The sequence below is a fragment of the Lingula anatina genome, chromosome 5 (assembly GCF_051362555.1).
Source record: "Lingula anatina isolate TDL-2025a chromosome 5, LinAna3.0, whole genome shotgun sequence".
NCBI classification, from domain to species: domain Eukaryota; kingdom Metazoa; phylum Brachiopoda; class Lingulata; order Lingulida; family Lingulidae; genus Lingula; species Lingula anatina.
The window spans coordinates 15,124,964-15,142,059 of record NC_141771.1 but is presented as its reverse complement, the minus strand read 5'-3'; the positions used below and the strand labels follow the sequence as shown (position 1 = coordinate 15,142,059).

The window sequence follows — 17,096 nt, the reverse complement described above, 5'->3', positions numbered from 1 at the left end:
CGTTCCCCAGGACACCGAAACCCAATTAGCCCCCAAAATACACAGTGAGCCACACGCAGTGGACGACCCATGCCCCGAAGCCGTGTCCTTCGGGGCCTCGGGGCGGGGTTAGAGCCAGAACAATATTTACAGGGATACGAGAGAGTGGCACGCGGCAACGAACCTGTTCCAGTTGGTAATTGCTTTCAGTGAATGGACATGACCCTCCAATGAAGCAGATGCTGGAAACTGATCGAAGGGTGGTGCGTCTTTAACCCGTCACAATCACCCACTGCTATCAACACAGCATTCATCACAACATTCCGTGAAAGTTGCGTCAGATTAATGACCCTGAAAAGGGCAGGCTGACGGAGTTAAAGATGCTTGGCGAGACTGTTCCCCACCTGCGATGTTTCACCGTCGGTGATAACGTTTTCAGAGCCTATATGTACCCAACACCCAAATGAAGATGTTTAAAATGAGTCATCTGCTCTCAGACGATACATACACAGACAGTTCATTAACCCAGAATGACAAGACACATTATGTAAAAGATACATGATATCCATACCTTACTTTAACAACAATCAAGCTTCCTAGTCGTCTTTAAGATAGTGCCCCGCGCAACATACCGTCTGCAATGTTCTGTCACGTGTTAAATGTCGTCTGCTCTCCTGGTTGCTTTTATCACTGAAACGGATGACACAACTTGACGGTCCCCACTCAACTCATGATATCACTGAACAGCTACCCAACCAAGTTACCGATGCCGGCAATGGACGCCGATGTCGCACTAAGGACTATACGCGTCTTAAATTCACAGGCCGAGCTTCAAAGGCTGCGGCTGCCCACTGCGAGGGCCAATAAGCAAATCAGGCGAACGCGTCATTCTCTGCAAACAAGCCGTCCATAGTGCCACCTGCGACCGAAATAATCCGACCTTCAAGGACGACGCTGTATATGCCAAAGGCTACAAGCGTCTGCCAACAATCACAGAGACCCAATAATTGAATATCCATATGAATTTTCTACCAGCAACTCCTTGGGAACTGATTGCGATGACGAATTACGCCTGGAACCACGTTCTTACTACACAGAAAATGATCAAAGCAAATATCTGAAAACGATACATAGTAAAAGATCTGGGCGGTTTGGCCGCCAATAGTTTTAGAAACGAATACATTGCCAGAAAAACACATTCCCATTGGAAGTGGTGCATTGTTTGTTTTATTTTCCTATAAAAGAGACAAAAAACTTTTGAGATGTAATTGCCCCGAGGAAGCGGCATCAATGAATGCTATTTGACCGCCATAATTGCACATACAAGCTTGTGTAACGAAACCTTAAACGAGAACCGAAAAGCGAATTTGTCCTTCTTATTAGAAACATTCACGTTTACTAGGGCCGTGCGAAAGCGTAATGACCGTTCGACGATAAGCGATAGCAATATAATTCAAAGGTCCATGATAGTGGATATCATACAAAATGATGGCAACATATGCTCCTATATTAAGTGTCAAGCCTATGTTGAAGATATATATGTTATTGACCGCCAAAAGGACACTGTCCGATTTTTTTGCTAAATTACATCCAGTCAAGATCGCAAATTTAAGAAGACAAAAAAGCTCTCACTGTATTAACTAGGGACTTTGAAGGAGCACAAACGTGCTGTGCAACAAACACTCTGTGCCTTGCCTCAGTTAATTCCGATTTGCGTGCTACAAGGACGATCCGTACTTCAATTTACCCGTGAGGCGCACTGCCTTTTTTGTGGTTTTCAACCAAATTTCATCATAATTCGTATATTTTCAAAGTCAAATTCTTTCTTGAACAACGATACGCTCTTCTATAGTTCAGAGCAAGCTAACAACTTAGAACTAGGGCAAATTGCGCCGCGCGCGTCTTAACCTGATTTCCAGCTTCTCTTGTATTGTTTCAGGCAATTGAGACCTAATTATTAGCTGGGCCTTTTTCCCACAATACTAAAGTATGGTTCTAATCGCCTCAGTAAACATTAACACAGGGTTTTCATCAATGCGCCAGAGGAGATGCAGCTGCCGCCATTTTGTCTCCCGCAAGGTATTATGGGTCATCTTGCGGTAAGAAGATCGATCGTAACCGGAAGTTGTAGACTCATACATTGGGTTAAACCATCTCTCTCTCCCTCTCTCATGGAAAGAAAACTTTCAAATACGCATGCATGTACATTAAGACATTGATGCACACAGGTCCTATAGCCTTTATTTGATCTAAAAGGAGTATCGATTCCTGCAGTTTTAAGATGCAAAATTTGTTATTATTTATACATCGTACCCTGTTTCAGCAGATGCAATTACCCTTATGGCAGTTATCAGAGCTTAAAGTGTTGGAAACACTTCACCCTTTTTCCCCCAACTCTAGAATTCTACCATCTTATCATTACGAGGTGACTAAGTTAATGTGGATTCAAGACGGGATTCTTTATCTCAACATCAGGGTGAAGACAGTAATTGCCATACCCGATGTCTGGGGTTACGATTGAAGAGGCAAGTTGTCTATGAAGACGTAATGCGATCGATCTCTAAATAATCAAAAGCATCATTTCAAGACATTGAGGATATTCCAACCCTTTATAAGTTCAAAGACCTGTTCCACAAAGAAATTTAAGCCCAAAAATTGGCCTAAACTTTAAAACATTCAACTGTATGTTCATTTCGACTAAAGAGAATGTTTAAATAGTCAAATGAAAGGAAATGCTGCGGCTGATTTGATTTGAGAGACGTGGTTAATGTTTCAGAATGATTCTTTATTTACATCTTTTGAATGTAAAAGTTCAGACCAATTTTCGTCTGAAATTGTTTTGTGGCGTTATAAAATGGTTGGCCGTCCAATCTCACTGGAATGCATCCCTTAATTAGAGCAGATTTGTACAATTTTGTTCCTAATAAAAATAGTATTGAGTGTTTGTTAATGTCACAAATACTCAAATATATGTATTTTTCTATAAAATGACGCAATAACAATACGGATTGGAATAGATAGTAAGCAATTTTGATTGATTTATTATTATTATTATTATTATTATTATTATTATTATTATTATTATTATTATTATTATTGAAAGAACATACGAACTGACAGCAAAGGCAATTACCAGCCAACCACGGCAATTACGTGCCCTAAGCGTATTAAACTAATTACCCTGAGGAAATGCTGAAGAAGATGGATGCAAATCATGACTGTGTCTGTAATCCCCTTGTGCATTAGCACGGTCATAGTTTATTGGGCTGTTCTAATTGGTCATTGTCGCTGACCATGGTAAATTGGTTTTTCTGTCTTATCTAATAGTACAGGCTGCAGTTTAAGCTTCAATCTGTTATATTCGTTGGTTATATCTATTTTCATTTTGAACTGAATGGCTGGTTCAACGGGCTATTGTTTGTGGCAAAATGTCGTTAATAATTGGATACCTTATTGACATTCTGGTGTTGCATACCTATTATGTACCTTTCGTATTAACAACACCTGATGCAAATATACATAAATATGTACATCTACAGTATGTATAGAGTACCATACAAATACATATCTTGTAACTGGTATGTACATTTGTTACATCTTTTTACTAACTCATATTCGTTTTCTAGAAACCGACGTTGACAAACTGTAGATCTGTGTAACAGAGAATCCGACCTCTATTGGATACATACAGGTTAGGGGTAGCGTGCCGTAATCAGGTCAAAATCTAGGACGGAGATTACCTGTGTAAATTAATGGGAACCGGACCCTGTATCACGAGGGAGGGTGGGGGTGGGGAAGGGGTGTCTCGTGCCAGACACCGACATCGGACCCTAGCTGTATGTACATTTTCGTATTGCTCTATTACAACTATTTGGCTGGTAAAATAACGGCTTAACTATGGTCACATTTCTTTCTGGGCCGTATATTTGCATTAATGGCTTAAAATGTCCATGAATTATTTCTATAAAAGGTACAATTGCCTATTTATAGACATGCATGGATAAACTATGACAATAGAACGTTCTTGTAACTTTACATTGCAGGAACATTCCTTTTATGTGTTGACATTGATAATGATTTATTTATAAACAAAATGCACTAGCCGTCTAAAAAATTGCATTCCCTTACCATGTTTGTTTTCTTGTTAACAAAAGACCTTGCTAAAGCTGTTGGTTAGTTAATGACTCACGCTCAGCTGACCATGGAATGGACATCAAGTGGACATACGAAATACCATTAATTGACCACTGGCGGTTTAAGGAGGAAATAATCTGTCTGTGTTTTTCACCATAATATATAGATCTGTGTACAAGTACAAGACGACACACTTGTTCTTACTTAGCGATAAAACCACAATATTCAATGGCACGATTATTTGAGGTATATTTATCAAGTTAAAGTTAATATGGCTTCAAACACCATTTATCAAGTTAAGTGTGGTTTGGGAACATATTTGATTTAAAGTGTACATGGCGCCGGGCATGGTTTAAGGAAGACGAGGATCGCTATATTTTTTTCTAAAACGAAAGGACTGATAAAGTCCAAATATGCTGCATGTTTGTAAAAATTGTGAATATATGTCTCCTTGCTCTCTTTTTTACTTTATTCCATTCTTAATTTGTTTATTAATTGATAATTTCACCCATTACATCATTTATCCATTTATTTGAAAACTTTATGATTAGTGGTAAACGCGCTGGTTCTGTCGCTGTCCATTTCTGAACGGTACTAACCAAACAGCATAACTCTATCCTATTCACAATCAATTCGCTGACATGCAATTAAACTTCAGCGTTTTCTAGTTTAAAGAGAACCAAACACACACGCACACACACACCAAAAAAATCGCATGGCATTCCTTTTACGATATGGAACCAAAACAATACCACATTGATAAAACCTGTGTTTTGTTTCTAATAACCCAGCGACAACAACTTATCTCCGTGGCGTGTTGTTTTTGCGTGATTCTAAAACAATGGCTGCATTAAGTCTACGTATCTATTTTGGGGACGTTAACATCGGGTTTAATTAAGTCTTCGACCCTAGATTTTTTCATGGTCTCGAAGCATATCAGGACCCCAACAGAGTTAGCATTTAATACTAATCAGGTTAATTAAAGGTTTAGCTCATCAATCATACATGTACATGTAATTACGCGCTTGTTTGGTTGGTTCTTATCTGGTCGGTCTGATTCGGTCATGAGAAAAGAATTGAATGGAAAACAACATAAAAAACGGCTAAGGTTTCTGGGAAATATCTTGCAAAACCAGAATTTTAAGTTAAAAAGAATAATAATAATAATAATAATAATAATAATAATAATAATAATAATATTAACAATAGTGATGATTATCTAGGGATTTTAGCGTTGAAAAGATGAAGTTGAGAATCTACCTGCAGACGGAAGTATAGACAACACTGACAATCTGACAGAGTTACTGGTTGGACATATACACTTCCCAAAACAAGCACAATATAACTGAAACACCGAGGAGAAGCTAAACATCGCTGGGGAAATGATAGCTTTCAATCTTCGGACTCATGAGTCAGATACAGAAACGGGTTTCATTACTTCATGCAATATACGTACTTTATGTTTAAGGTTTTGAAGAGCACGGGTATCACACGAGTGGATTGCCCTTGCTCGACTTCGCTGTGTGCACTTTGCTCTAAATGTCAACCCCACCAGTTGGGAGTTTCCACTGACAGAATCAATACGTAATTCAACTGTGAAAAATTAAACTTCAAATTGAACCCCATTTCGCTTTGCCTAACTCACGACACCGAAACGGGAAGTATGCGTTCTTCGCATCCCCCAAGGACCAATTACCGCGTAAAAATCCCAAATAACATAATATCTGTTGACACCGTTTTCAATATTGCAATCAAAAGAGTCTCCGTGGATGTGGTTTCCAATTTGGAAAATGATACACGCTTAAATGAAATCCAATCTTAAGCTTCACGTTCTCGGATTATCCGAGAGAAAATCAGCCCCGATTGATGCTTAAAATCAATCATCTGTCGCGCCAGTATTGGGATTTTGTGGAAAACTGTAAGAAGGTGAGTTTTCTTTATTGAAAATGTATATGTTCATTACGGGAATTACATGAAAAAAAGACAGAAATCAAAACCCCATCAGATAAAGACGCCGCTGATTTTATTCATAATGGAGAAACCCCTTACGAGAAAAAAGGAAAATGGTGAATTCTTTACGAAAACATCCATACATGTAACTCGCAGGGACTGGAAGGTATGAAGAACATAATGGCGCCATTGGAATGATGTCAATATCCCCTTCTCTCTCTCTCTCTCTCTCTCTCTCTCTCTCTCCATACATGTGGTTGATCCTGTCCCCACCCCACCACACTCCCCCCCCCCACCACCCTGTTCACTCTTTCCCTTTTTTCCACGTCGACTTTGCTGGTTTCAACTAGAGTACTGGAATGCAAGAAATACTGAACGGCAGTATCCGCTAAGACATCGATGATGCAATTTTTCTTTTCCGGACCGGCACAGCTTTCTAAGAATAAGCCTTATTACCGGTGTGCTGTTACAACTTAGGAAATGGTTATGGCCAACCATGTGCTATATTTAAACCGATTTTTTATCTTGACGAATAAACAAAAGTCCTTTTTTAGCAGTAGCTAGCATGTTTCATCATAAAAAATGCAAAAAGAATACATAAATAAAGATGAAATGAAATAAAAAAAAAAAAAGAAACATTTAAAATGAGAAACGCTGGGAGAAATAATGTACAATGTATATCTATACGTTATAGGTGATGCGCAATTATGATGAATTTTAAAAACAAGTCCGGCCATCAAAACAGACGAAACGACTATCCAGAAATTTCAAAACGTTTTATAACTTTACCATAACGTTGCCATAAAGTTTTTTAATATTATTTATTTTAATATAAACTTTAAGGAGTCCCCGTAGAAGGCAGCAAGCCGAAAGCCTGGACATTGTACCAAACACAGTAGGTCTTTATAGCTGTATTAAAACTAACATATTTCTTACGAACGTTATGCTAACGTCATAAAAACGTTTTTTGTTTGCTAGGTAGAACATTAGTCAGTGGCTTGCTCTTGGAAATCTGCTTCCTTTTTCTGTTAGTCCACTGGGTCCTAGATTTAGCCAAACGGACACCTTATTCAAGTATATCTTACGTTTAAATAGTTAAGTGCCATATTTATGCCAAGACTTTAAAATTATGTGCTTTCAAGTAATTATTTTAGATAGATTCGTGTTCGTGTTTTCTAAGCATCCAATCTTCACAGCCCCAAACTCGTTAGTAATCGCATATTACCCATTGGCTTTTGGATACCTATTTCGCATTGTTTCAGGAAAAGTCTATCATCGACCGGATATGTCAAGCTAGATACAATCCTTTGTGGTAATTTAACACTAAGAGAAAGTAAATGTCAGGCGTTTCTCGTTGTTTGATGCAGGCATCGACACAAAGTGGCTAAATGCAGGATAATATGAAAGTCAATCTACTCAAGAAGCCTATAGACCGTCACTGATCAGCGACAAATCTACTTCCCAGGGTGAAACAGTTGGTTAATAGAACAGGATCAAGCTTTTTTTTTCTCTTTTCTCATGAAGCAAATACATTTGATAAAACGTAATGGCGAAGATGACGCAATATAGAATCATTTAAAATGAAATTAAATTCTAAATGTATCCCCATTCTAGTATTCATGACTATCTTATATGAATAATTTGCCAATAAATCCCAACATAAAACATGCAGGGTATCATCGTGTTGTTCCTTATTCCCAACGGTAACCTCAGTCCATTTCTAATTTCTGCTCAGCAATGTTCTATTAAATCTGGCTACTGCAAAACAACCTTAAATATCATTTTGAAACATGACAACTCACCGATAGAACTGTAATACTTGAAGGCGACATTCACTCTTGCCTTTGTCGCTCTTAAATCATCAAAACCGAAACAATTTTAATCGAAGAGCACAGTCCCAATAACCGGCCGTGTACACCTGTAGAATTTCAGTCTTCTTGCCTGGCATTATTTAATGCCATTGCAAACCCTGGATCCAACAAACTCCGAAATTTCCCGGAAATGTTTTAGGGAGTCCACGAACCAGCTAAGAGCCAAAACCGGGTCCTTGCACAAACCGACCGGTGTTCACCCCTCGGATGTTTCCGTAAGGCCCGAGCTCTCGGCCTGGAGCTAGCAGCAAGTGACCGAACGGCGTGGACACTTGGACACCTGTGGACAATCAAGTCATCGCGGATGCTTATCACTTAGAGTCTCCATTCCTTAACAGGGTGGGGGCAGTCCCGAAGATACAGACTATGTTATAAACATCGTCCGATTAGAGGGTTGTATAGGGTATAATAAGTGGTGTGCTGGGCTTAAAATGAGCGACTTAATGACGGTCAACAAGCCGAAGACTATGTTTAACTGCTTGATGACCATGCGCAGGGAAATGCTTTCGTTTAAGTCTCTTGTTAGTGGTCAGTTATGAATATGTCTTTTTTTCCACTGACCATCTGATAGCTGCTGGCTTTCCCGGACACCTCCCTGTGTTATAAGCTTTCATTAGCCGATGCAAGAGAGATACAAATGGCCTTTCTTTCCGTTTTGACAAAACGGCATTCCAATTACCTGTCGTAAGATTCAAATTATCCGCTTCACGGGGCAGCTTCATAAACCCCCAAGCTAAGGTGGGGTTGTTTATTGGAGGGACTTTAAATAGACGAATGGACAAACCAAACGACACATGTTATACCTGATGTCACTGTGTTTTGTGACGATTTTGGAACATATAATGATGACAACTAGGGACCCGCCCTTGTAAGTTAACGCACTGGTCGTTAATAGGGTACCGCTACAGCCACCCCTCTCCCCCACCCCTCGAGGAAAACAAGTGAACAAGTAATAATAATGAGAAAGAAACTGACAAACAAAGGAAAAAAAGAAAGAAAGAATAAAAAGGAATAAAAGTGGATGCACGCATTGACATTCCCGTATAAATCATTATCTATTTTTGGCCCAAAAAGCAGCGTAGAAGTATATGTTATTAAAGACGAGAGAGAAAGAAAGTGAGAGAGAGAGAGAAAGAGCCAAGGAACATTTCCAACGACAAAATACATCCATTCCACATTCAAGAAGACGGTGCTAATTAATCCAGTTTGACCTTAAATGTGCATCCCAGATTAAAATATCCAAATAATTCGCTCTTGAACTTTTAACATCATTTTACTTAATGTGGGCGATATAAAGCGCTCAGTGGACAGGTCATCTCAGTACATGAGAATCATCAGGTGTTTCTTGGTCTTAATTTATTTCATGCACTACAATGTTACCTGACCTCCATGTCACATAGCCTATAACTATTATAAAAGACCAACCTTAACTCAAACCAATTTTCCCTTGAAAAAGAAAAAAAAAAAGAAATAATTTTCTCCCACTCTCGAATCATTGCTCGACATGTCCCTGTACTTGGAGCCACTTTTAATTATATTTATAAATAATTCAGTTTTAAATGATTCATGTAGCATTTAAACCGCCGTCTCTTCCTGTAGATACAGTAGCAGACGGAAATACATGCATGTATCGCCATTAAAAAAATAGATACATAGAAAATAGATAGCTATGCGCGATACTGGCGTATGTAGACATAAAACATATGGTTTAGAGAAAGTTTCAAACGCAGACTGTATACCCTTTTAACAAATATGATCATAGCACGTAACCTGTAAAGAGTCACGCACGTAGGATGAAACACGTAGGATAAAACTGACCGCTTAAAAGAAATAAAATGGTATAAAAAAGTTAAGACTTGTCAGGCTTAAACCAATTTGCTAAAGCTCCTGGGGGGGGGGGGGGTTAACAAAATCGGAAGTGATTATCAATTCCGCAATCTTGTAACTAAAGCGGGGATTTCACTGAAAAAAGCAAGAAGACTTCCGAAAACCTTTAACGCATTACACGTTAACGAAGGCTTATAACAGAAGTTAAAACCAGTCAGCTTTGAAGAGGAGTGTGTAGCTCAAGGGAATCACTCATTATGCTTGTGAAGGTGAATCCTCATAGTCCCTCTGATATCTTTCTTCAACAGTTAAATTGGCATACGGTAATAAGTCGACCATTTCAATTGGGGGGGGGGGGGGGGGGGGGGGGGGGGGGGGGGAGAGGGGATAGTGAATTTTACAGATACTGTATTTTTGAGTCATAATTTCCTAAAATTAAAACACCCATACTAAATGGTAGGAACAAAATTATAAAGCAGGCTACTCTTTGCAGGCTACTCTATGCAGTGAATGTACCACAAATGCTGTACAGAAATATAATTGTGTGACTATGAAATTCTGTATGTGAAAGTTTGATAATTTTCCATAGAAAAAAAATGTCATTGCCGTATATTGTATATAGACTGCTAACATGATGAGCAATACCCCTAGCCTGCATTTGCCCTTGAGATAATATCCTGCATACTATTAGACTGAGTTCCCATACCTAGATCGATCTAACAGGATCGATCTATCTCCAAGGGGTCCTAACTAAATTGCTTTCAGCTTAAGCGGCTTAGGTGTCTGGCACGCTTACTGAAGCAGACATCTAAGCCGCTTAAGTTGATTGCAATTTAGCGAGAATCCCCTTGGATATAGATCAATCCCTAGTTAGTACGTAAGGACCTGGGAATGGTCCCTTACCCGCCACTGATGGACCAATTAAAATATTAATTCAGTCTGTAGTGCTTGCAGGTGTTCACCTTCATGCTTCGTTACCGAAACGTTTTTCAGATATGCCATAACCGTTGGCCCTTAAAACAAGATTACTAATGGCGTAATAAAGCAGATGATGCAAATATTGTAATGGGTTGGTTAAACGCAAGAGTACGTGCAAAAACACAGCGTTTTATCTTGCTTTATTTTTTACATTTTTTTTTCATCAGCCGAGAGACAAATTTTGGGAGAAATTGTGTGCAAGGTTGCGACACTCCTTTATTATATTGTTCACCCGTTTTAATACACACTACATCAGTTATAACAATATGCTATTTCTTTTCGGAAATCTTGCTACTTTCAATTTGTCTTCTTAGATCTGCTTGCATTTATACAATCATGGCGTCTATACTCATGCAATGCACTACATGAGTGCCGCATGAAATACGCCGTTAATGCATATCACCCTCCCCCCCCCCCCCCCAAATTGGCCAGGAAATTGTATTCCAAACGCCATACTCCGAGAGAGCCAGTGTATGCATTATATGAATCCTTGCCCGTAGAAATTTCTAATTTATTTCTTAGTCATCATCATCATCATCTGGCTGCGACTGCGTCTCCACCTCTTTCCAAAATTCTACACCAAAGCTTACGATCTAGTCCGGGAAAAGGTCCCCCGTCTTTACCCAAGAGAAAACCGACAGGTATATCACTGGTTAAAACGAGACACGCTAATGTGAAATTGATGGACATTACCCCATCTCCGCTGTCATTACTATAAACGTTTATGTCATGGGGAACTATTTAAGGAGCGACATTAAAAGGTTAAAGACACTCATTATTTTTTCTCTTTTTTATTTAGGTTAATAGTTTGTCTACACAATTTTAACCACGCGCTTCTGTCTGGTGAAATACATACAGAAGTGAAAAAGAGGCTATGTTAAGCAGTTTGTTTTGAGCCTGATTTGAAACACAAGGAGCGTTCAGCTAAACTCGTCGAACTAGCTGGATCAATCCGGATCAATCTGGATCAATGCGGGAGATTCTCCTTTAGTGCAATAAGTGTTATCGGCGTAAATGTCTGTCACGCCTCCTCGAGCTGCTAGGGGGTAATTAAGCTGACAATTAAGCTGATGACACTGAATGCAATTTAGCAAGAATCCCCACAGGGTTGGATCGATCCAGCTAGTACGATATTTGAATTTGAACGGTGATAGATCCTTGATTGCTTGGTCCAATATCAAACAAAATCACGCTAAATCACGTACAAGATTAAGTCAAATCTCAAAATGAACTTCTTGAGATTGAGCTTACGATAAGCCCACGCTTTTAGTGCAATGTGATGTAATCGAGGGCAATGTTTTACCATAACAATTTGCTTTTGACATCAGTATCAACTTGAACATAATATTCGTTATTATGTCCATGGTGTCAATAAAGATGAGTTTATGAACACCAACGACAGTAAACATTGGTTATTTCACTTTGTAAGCAGGTAAACAGTGAAACTTAGTAAAAATGTGTACACGTATGTTAATACATTGTACGACTTTATATAAACTGAGCATTTAACGTTGTAAAGCACACAACCCGGTGAAACGAATGCAAATGAAATGACTTAAAGTGATAACGAGTGAGATAGCGAACTCCGTGGCCCTGATAACTTCAACATTTAAATTACTTCATTACAAAGACACGCTATACATACTATGGAGATTCAGACCTGCGTCTTCAGTGCAAAATACTTTACGTTACCATGGCCGTGAGATAACCTTATAATTAAGACGAAACGCAGCCCTTCATTAAACCCAACGTTAAAAACTCCTTTAATATTTCAAAAATTACGCGGAGTAATTTAATTTCATGCTAAGATAATCTCAGTAGATTAACAACAATTTAATAGTATTTAAGTTGAGCGGTAGACGATGACGGCTTATTTCTTGCTGGATAATCACCTCAGGGGATAAGACTCACGACAACTGGTCTAAGCCTTTGCATTTATTGCAATATCTTATTTGGTAATACGGGGGGGGGGGGGGGGATAGAAAAAAATTGCTTCGATTCGCAAATGCAGTACCGTAGAGGAGGGCAGTTTCGCCATAATATGTAGGGCATGGGGGTATATATTTGCTTGATTTTCTCCAATTTCTTTCGTTACACTATATTATATTTGGCTGGGTTCAAGGAGGCAGGGGTATCTCCAAATCAAAGGGAGGGACACGTCACGTGCCTATTTGTCTTGTCCACCTTTTGGCAATCTTTGTGCTTTCCTCAGTAAAATACACTTATTTTTATTAAGTTAAAAAAATACATGTTCATGTAAATATACTTATATTTTCAAGTTTTGAAAAGTAGCCAGTCTTGCAAACCCACATATCGCTGTTGTAGGCGCACCCCTTTTAATAAGTCAATATGCAGATGAACAACGCTTGGGAATTCCAAAGTGTCCTATACTTACAGTGACATTTCTAACATGTACACCGATTAAGTGTTCATTTCGTAATGTTACCGTCAGTAATCATCACATTAGGTAAAACTACGCAAATGATGAACTTAATGAGATATTCGAATCGTTTGGCATTTTAAAGACTGAAACCAGCACCCCCATTTCTGAATTTAGACCAGGAATCGCGCTTTCAAGCAGCGTTTTGACCTTAGCAGTATGTTTGTATAGCTTAACCATCACTTCCTTGATCTCTATCCGCATTGATTGATCTGAAAACCATTGTTAATTCGACCACCAATGTCGCAGTGTTTCTACTCTGACCCTATCTGACATACGTTTGAATATAGGCCTACATGTGCTATTAATAAGCCCGCAAACATGTGCAAACACGCAGCATACAACCAAACACGCACACACATACGAGCACACACACACAGAGAGAGAGAGAGAGAGAGAGAGAGAGAGAGAGAGAGAGAGAGAGAGAGAGAGAGACTCATGCCAATTTAATGATATATTTGAAAATTATCTCATATCTTATATTGTTTTTAAAAAATGCACTTTTAACAACCTGCGCCCGCATATAAATCGATTCATAAAGTAAATCCAAGCAATTATAAGTATATGAGTTTAAACTTACATGACCCCCTGTGAAGCGGAGCATAAAACTACTCTCGAATTAGCATTGCGTGTATTGATATGTATCATGACCCGACAGTTCGTTAGAGTCCGTTCCCTTGCCCATGTGATAGGCAAACAAGGTCTGAATCCAGCAATTTCAAGGGAGGCGGCGTCTTTTTTTCTGACAAAAATGTGGACTTTAATTGACTAAGCCTCAGAAAATGGCATTATTCCTGGACTAAATGTCGATTCTGGCTTTGACTATTGATATGGTTCAGGGATCACTGGGCTTTGCAGCTATGTCTTCGGGGATAATCCCAAATGGAAGCAGACCAAAACTTGGGGCTTATATTCCAAAATAAAGTAAATACATTTTTGTGAAGATTCCCCTTGGTAGGCCGCTGTCCTTAGGTCGCGTGCACCTTGGACCCAGTCATCCAAGCATGTACTAAAAGAACTGTGAATAATCAACATTAATTGCAACTGTCAACACATCCCTTCCTAGCCGTATATTTTTTTCCTGCAAACGCAAAATAATCAACTGTACTAGAGAACAATCCGCCGAACCTTATTCAAACCCAATGGTGTTCTTTTTGGTTTTGTTTTGTTTTGTCTTGTTTTGTTTATTTTATCAAAGGGGCGTTAACCGCAAATGTACTTTAATGTATTATGTGTTTTTATTCTTCATGGGTGTAATTTGGATAGGTACTAGGAAAACTAGAAAATCCCGCATTCATTTTGCGTTGTAGTTGTCACCCTTGTCACGGAGTGATAAAAGCGATGTCTTGCTGATTCAATCTCAACTGGTATTTATAAGTCTAATTTTATGAAAAGTCGGTTTTATTTTTAGAAAATTGGAAAGGATAAAACACTCCTTCGTCGCACCTTAACGGCTTTTTTAACTCACCCATCTTGTTTATCTTTACATTTGTGGTCATAAAATAGGTCTGGTTTTATTTACATAGTCAGGCCAAGTTCTAAACCTGGATTTTTTTTTGTGATTATAATCTATGGGACTCGAAGACGTAAGTCATGTGTTGATACCAAGGCCTAGAACATACCGGTAGGTGGGTCCAGGGTTTTGTTTAATTAAGTCAGGGGCTTAGATCTTTTTTCTAAGCAAATAAAAACAGACCAAAATCTATATTTAACTGGGACAAGTAGCGCACAGGAATGAAACTTACTCTTGATTGTCTCGTTTTGCTTTTTATGCTGTATTTTTAGGGGTAGAGAAGATATTAAAGGTGTTAACTTCCAAGCAAGAGGGTCACATGACTCACTTTGCGCCCCCGCCCCCCCCCCCCCCCCCCCAAAGACTGATGTTTCTCTCAAAGACGAAGTAGTCAGATCAAAGGTATTGCAAAATCACTTCCGACAGACGACGACAATTATGATCAATATCACAAACAATACATCTGTGACTTTTCTTACTGAAATAAGCAGGAAAAGTATTCATAAATAAATTCTCAGGGAACAAATGATTATGAACATGCGGAACATTTGTCGTAGCACTCTACACCTGGGAAATGCCAGGGAGACACTGAAAAAAATAAAGCTTCTATCTTTTGCTGGTGACGCTATTGCTCATAAAAGCAGAGTTTCATCTCAAATCATGTTCATGCATACCCATATTCCTTCACTTTTATTGCTGTCGCCAAAATAATCCTCCTCCTTCGGTCCTCCTCCGGACTTATTGATTTATTTATAATTATTTCATTTGCGATCTTAATTATAATTAGCAAAACCCATACAAGAATTGTGACTTGTTTTGTTTACGACAATAACCTTGAATGACACCACAAATAATGATGTAGAAAAAATATATGCAGGCCGGTTGCTACTCACCGTTGACCTTTGTTGAGACTGTGCTTTCTCTTGAAACTCTCTTCACTGGCTTCTTTGCACTGCTTATACTGCCTCCACACCTTATGTTTCTTCTCCTCTCCTCTCACCACTTTTCCGTTTAGTACACCATCTGCGGAATAGAAAGAGATGTTTCGATATATTACACTGATAAGTAGCTGCTCTTTGCGGGGCAAGACTCCTTTAATGTTCGCATGCACGAAGGCATTATGGTCGCGCGAGAGAGAACTAGCGTGTAATAAATCCTTCTTGAGTATGACAAGCCTCGGTTCTCTTGATGACTATTTGCGAGTTTTAAAATGATGAAGTGAAGCTAGGGCGCGTTCAGAAAGGTTGTCATAAAAACGGTTTCATGACTTGATTCAGTGGGGGGGGGATACGTTTAACTCTAACCAGCTTGCCTAAAGATGCTACAATCACTCTGTGAATCGGACCATTGCTCGTTATGTTCACAGATGGAAATAAGGAATTGTATATGAATTACTGAGGAAAAGGGGGGAGGTGGAAGAGAGAGAGAGAGAGAGAGAGAGAGAGAGAGAAAGAGAGAGAAGGAGGGAGAGAGGGAAGGAGAGAGAGGGGAAGAAGGAGGGAGAGAGGGTGGGAGGGGGTGGAAGGTGAAAGAGAGAGAGAAAGAGAGAGGGAGGAAGGGAGGGAGGGAGAGAGAGAAAGAGACAGAATCAAGCGAATGCCATGTTCTGCTACAGTTCGAACTGAAACATGTTATCTTAAAACCTGTATGACTGCAGCCAGAAAAACAGAATATGTAACGTTAGATAGATAAGAGATAATGGCTGCTTAACTCGGAAAATGACTCCTGCTGAATGATGACTGGATATGAGTAAAAATGGTGTTGTAAAAATGTGAACCTGTTGGAAAAAAACCAGATCCTTTATGTATAAGCTGCAAATAACGGGAAAAATCGATATCCTGAAACTACTCCAAACAATGAATAAAAATAATGAAAACTTGCCAATGACAATATCAGTAAGTAACTAGGATGGTTTCTAACAGGACGTGCATCATTGTTTTAGTCAGTCGTTCCAAATATTGAAACTTTGTTAGTATTTTCATCAGTGCACGTATAAGTCAGCGGTTATCACGGTGCTAGCAAAAGTGTTTAAAAAAAGGAATACGCGGAGAAAGGCGGAGAGAGGTGGAGGAAGGCGTATATACCTCCGTCGAAAAATTATGTTTTTGTTTTTTGTCTATTCTCTGCATTATAGCCTCTAAATTGTCTATATTTTCTATTAAGTTTCCCCCAAGAAACGCCGTGCTGGCCCTGCAACGTTAATAAATTCTGAATTTGTAGGAACAGCGTTAAACCACTCTCATAGAAATCCTAGTCAAGTAAGCCTTTATGTGTGTGTGAAACGAGGTCCCCGTTTCATAAAAAAAAAAATAATAATAATAAAAAAAAAAAAAAAATCGGATTCCCTGACAAGGAGCTTGATTACCAACGTAATTAAGTCCATGCGTCACTAAGTCCCGATTTA

At 39.0% G+C, this 17,096-nt stretch overlaps 1 protein-coding gene across 3 annotated transcripts in view; it reads right to left on the bottom strand.

The window, feature by feature from the left end:
• LOC106179399 (corticotropin-releasing hormone receptor 1) overlaps positions 1-15,722 on the bottom strand; it is a 53,684-nt gene extending 37,962 nt beyond the window's left edge. Inside the window, exon 1 of one of the 3 annotated variants that reach the window (XR_015334496.1) lies at positions 15,586-15,722. The gene's annotated coding sequence lies outside the window, so the exon portion shown is untranslated. Of the gene's footprint in view, positions 1-550; positions 802-7,865; positions 8,198-15,585 lie in introns of those variants that run through there. The other 2 variants (XR_015334495.1, XR_015334497.1) reach the window with 2 other exon arrangements.
• Positions 15,723-17,096: the final 1,374 nt, after the last annotated feature.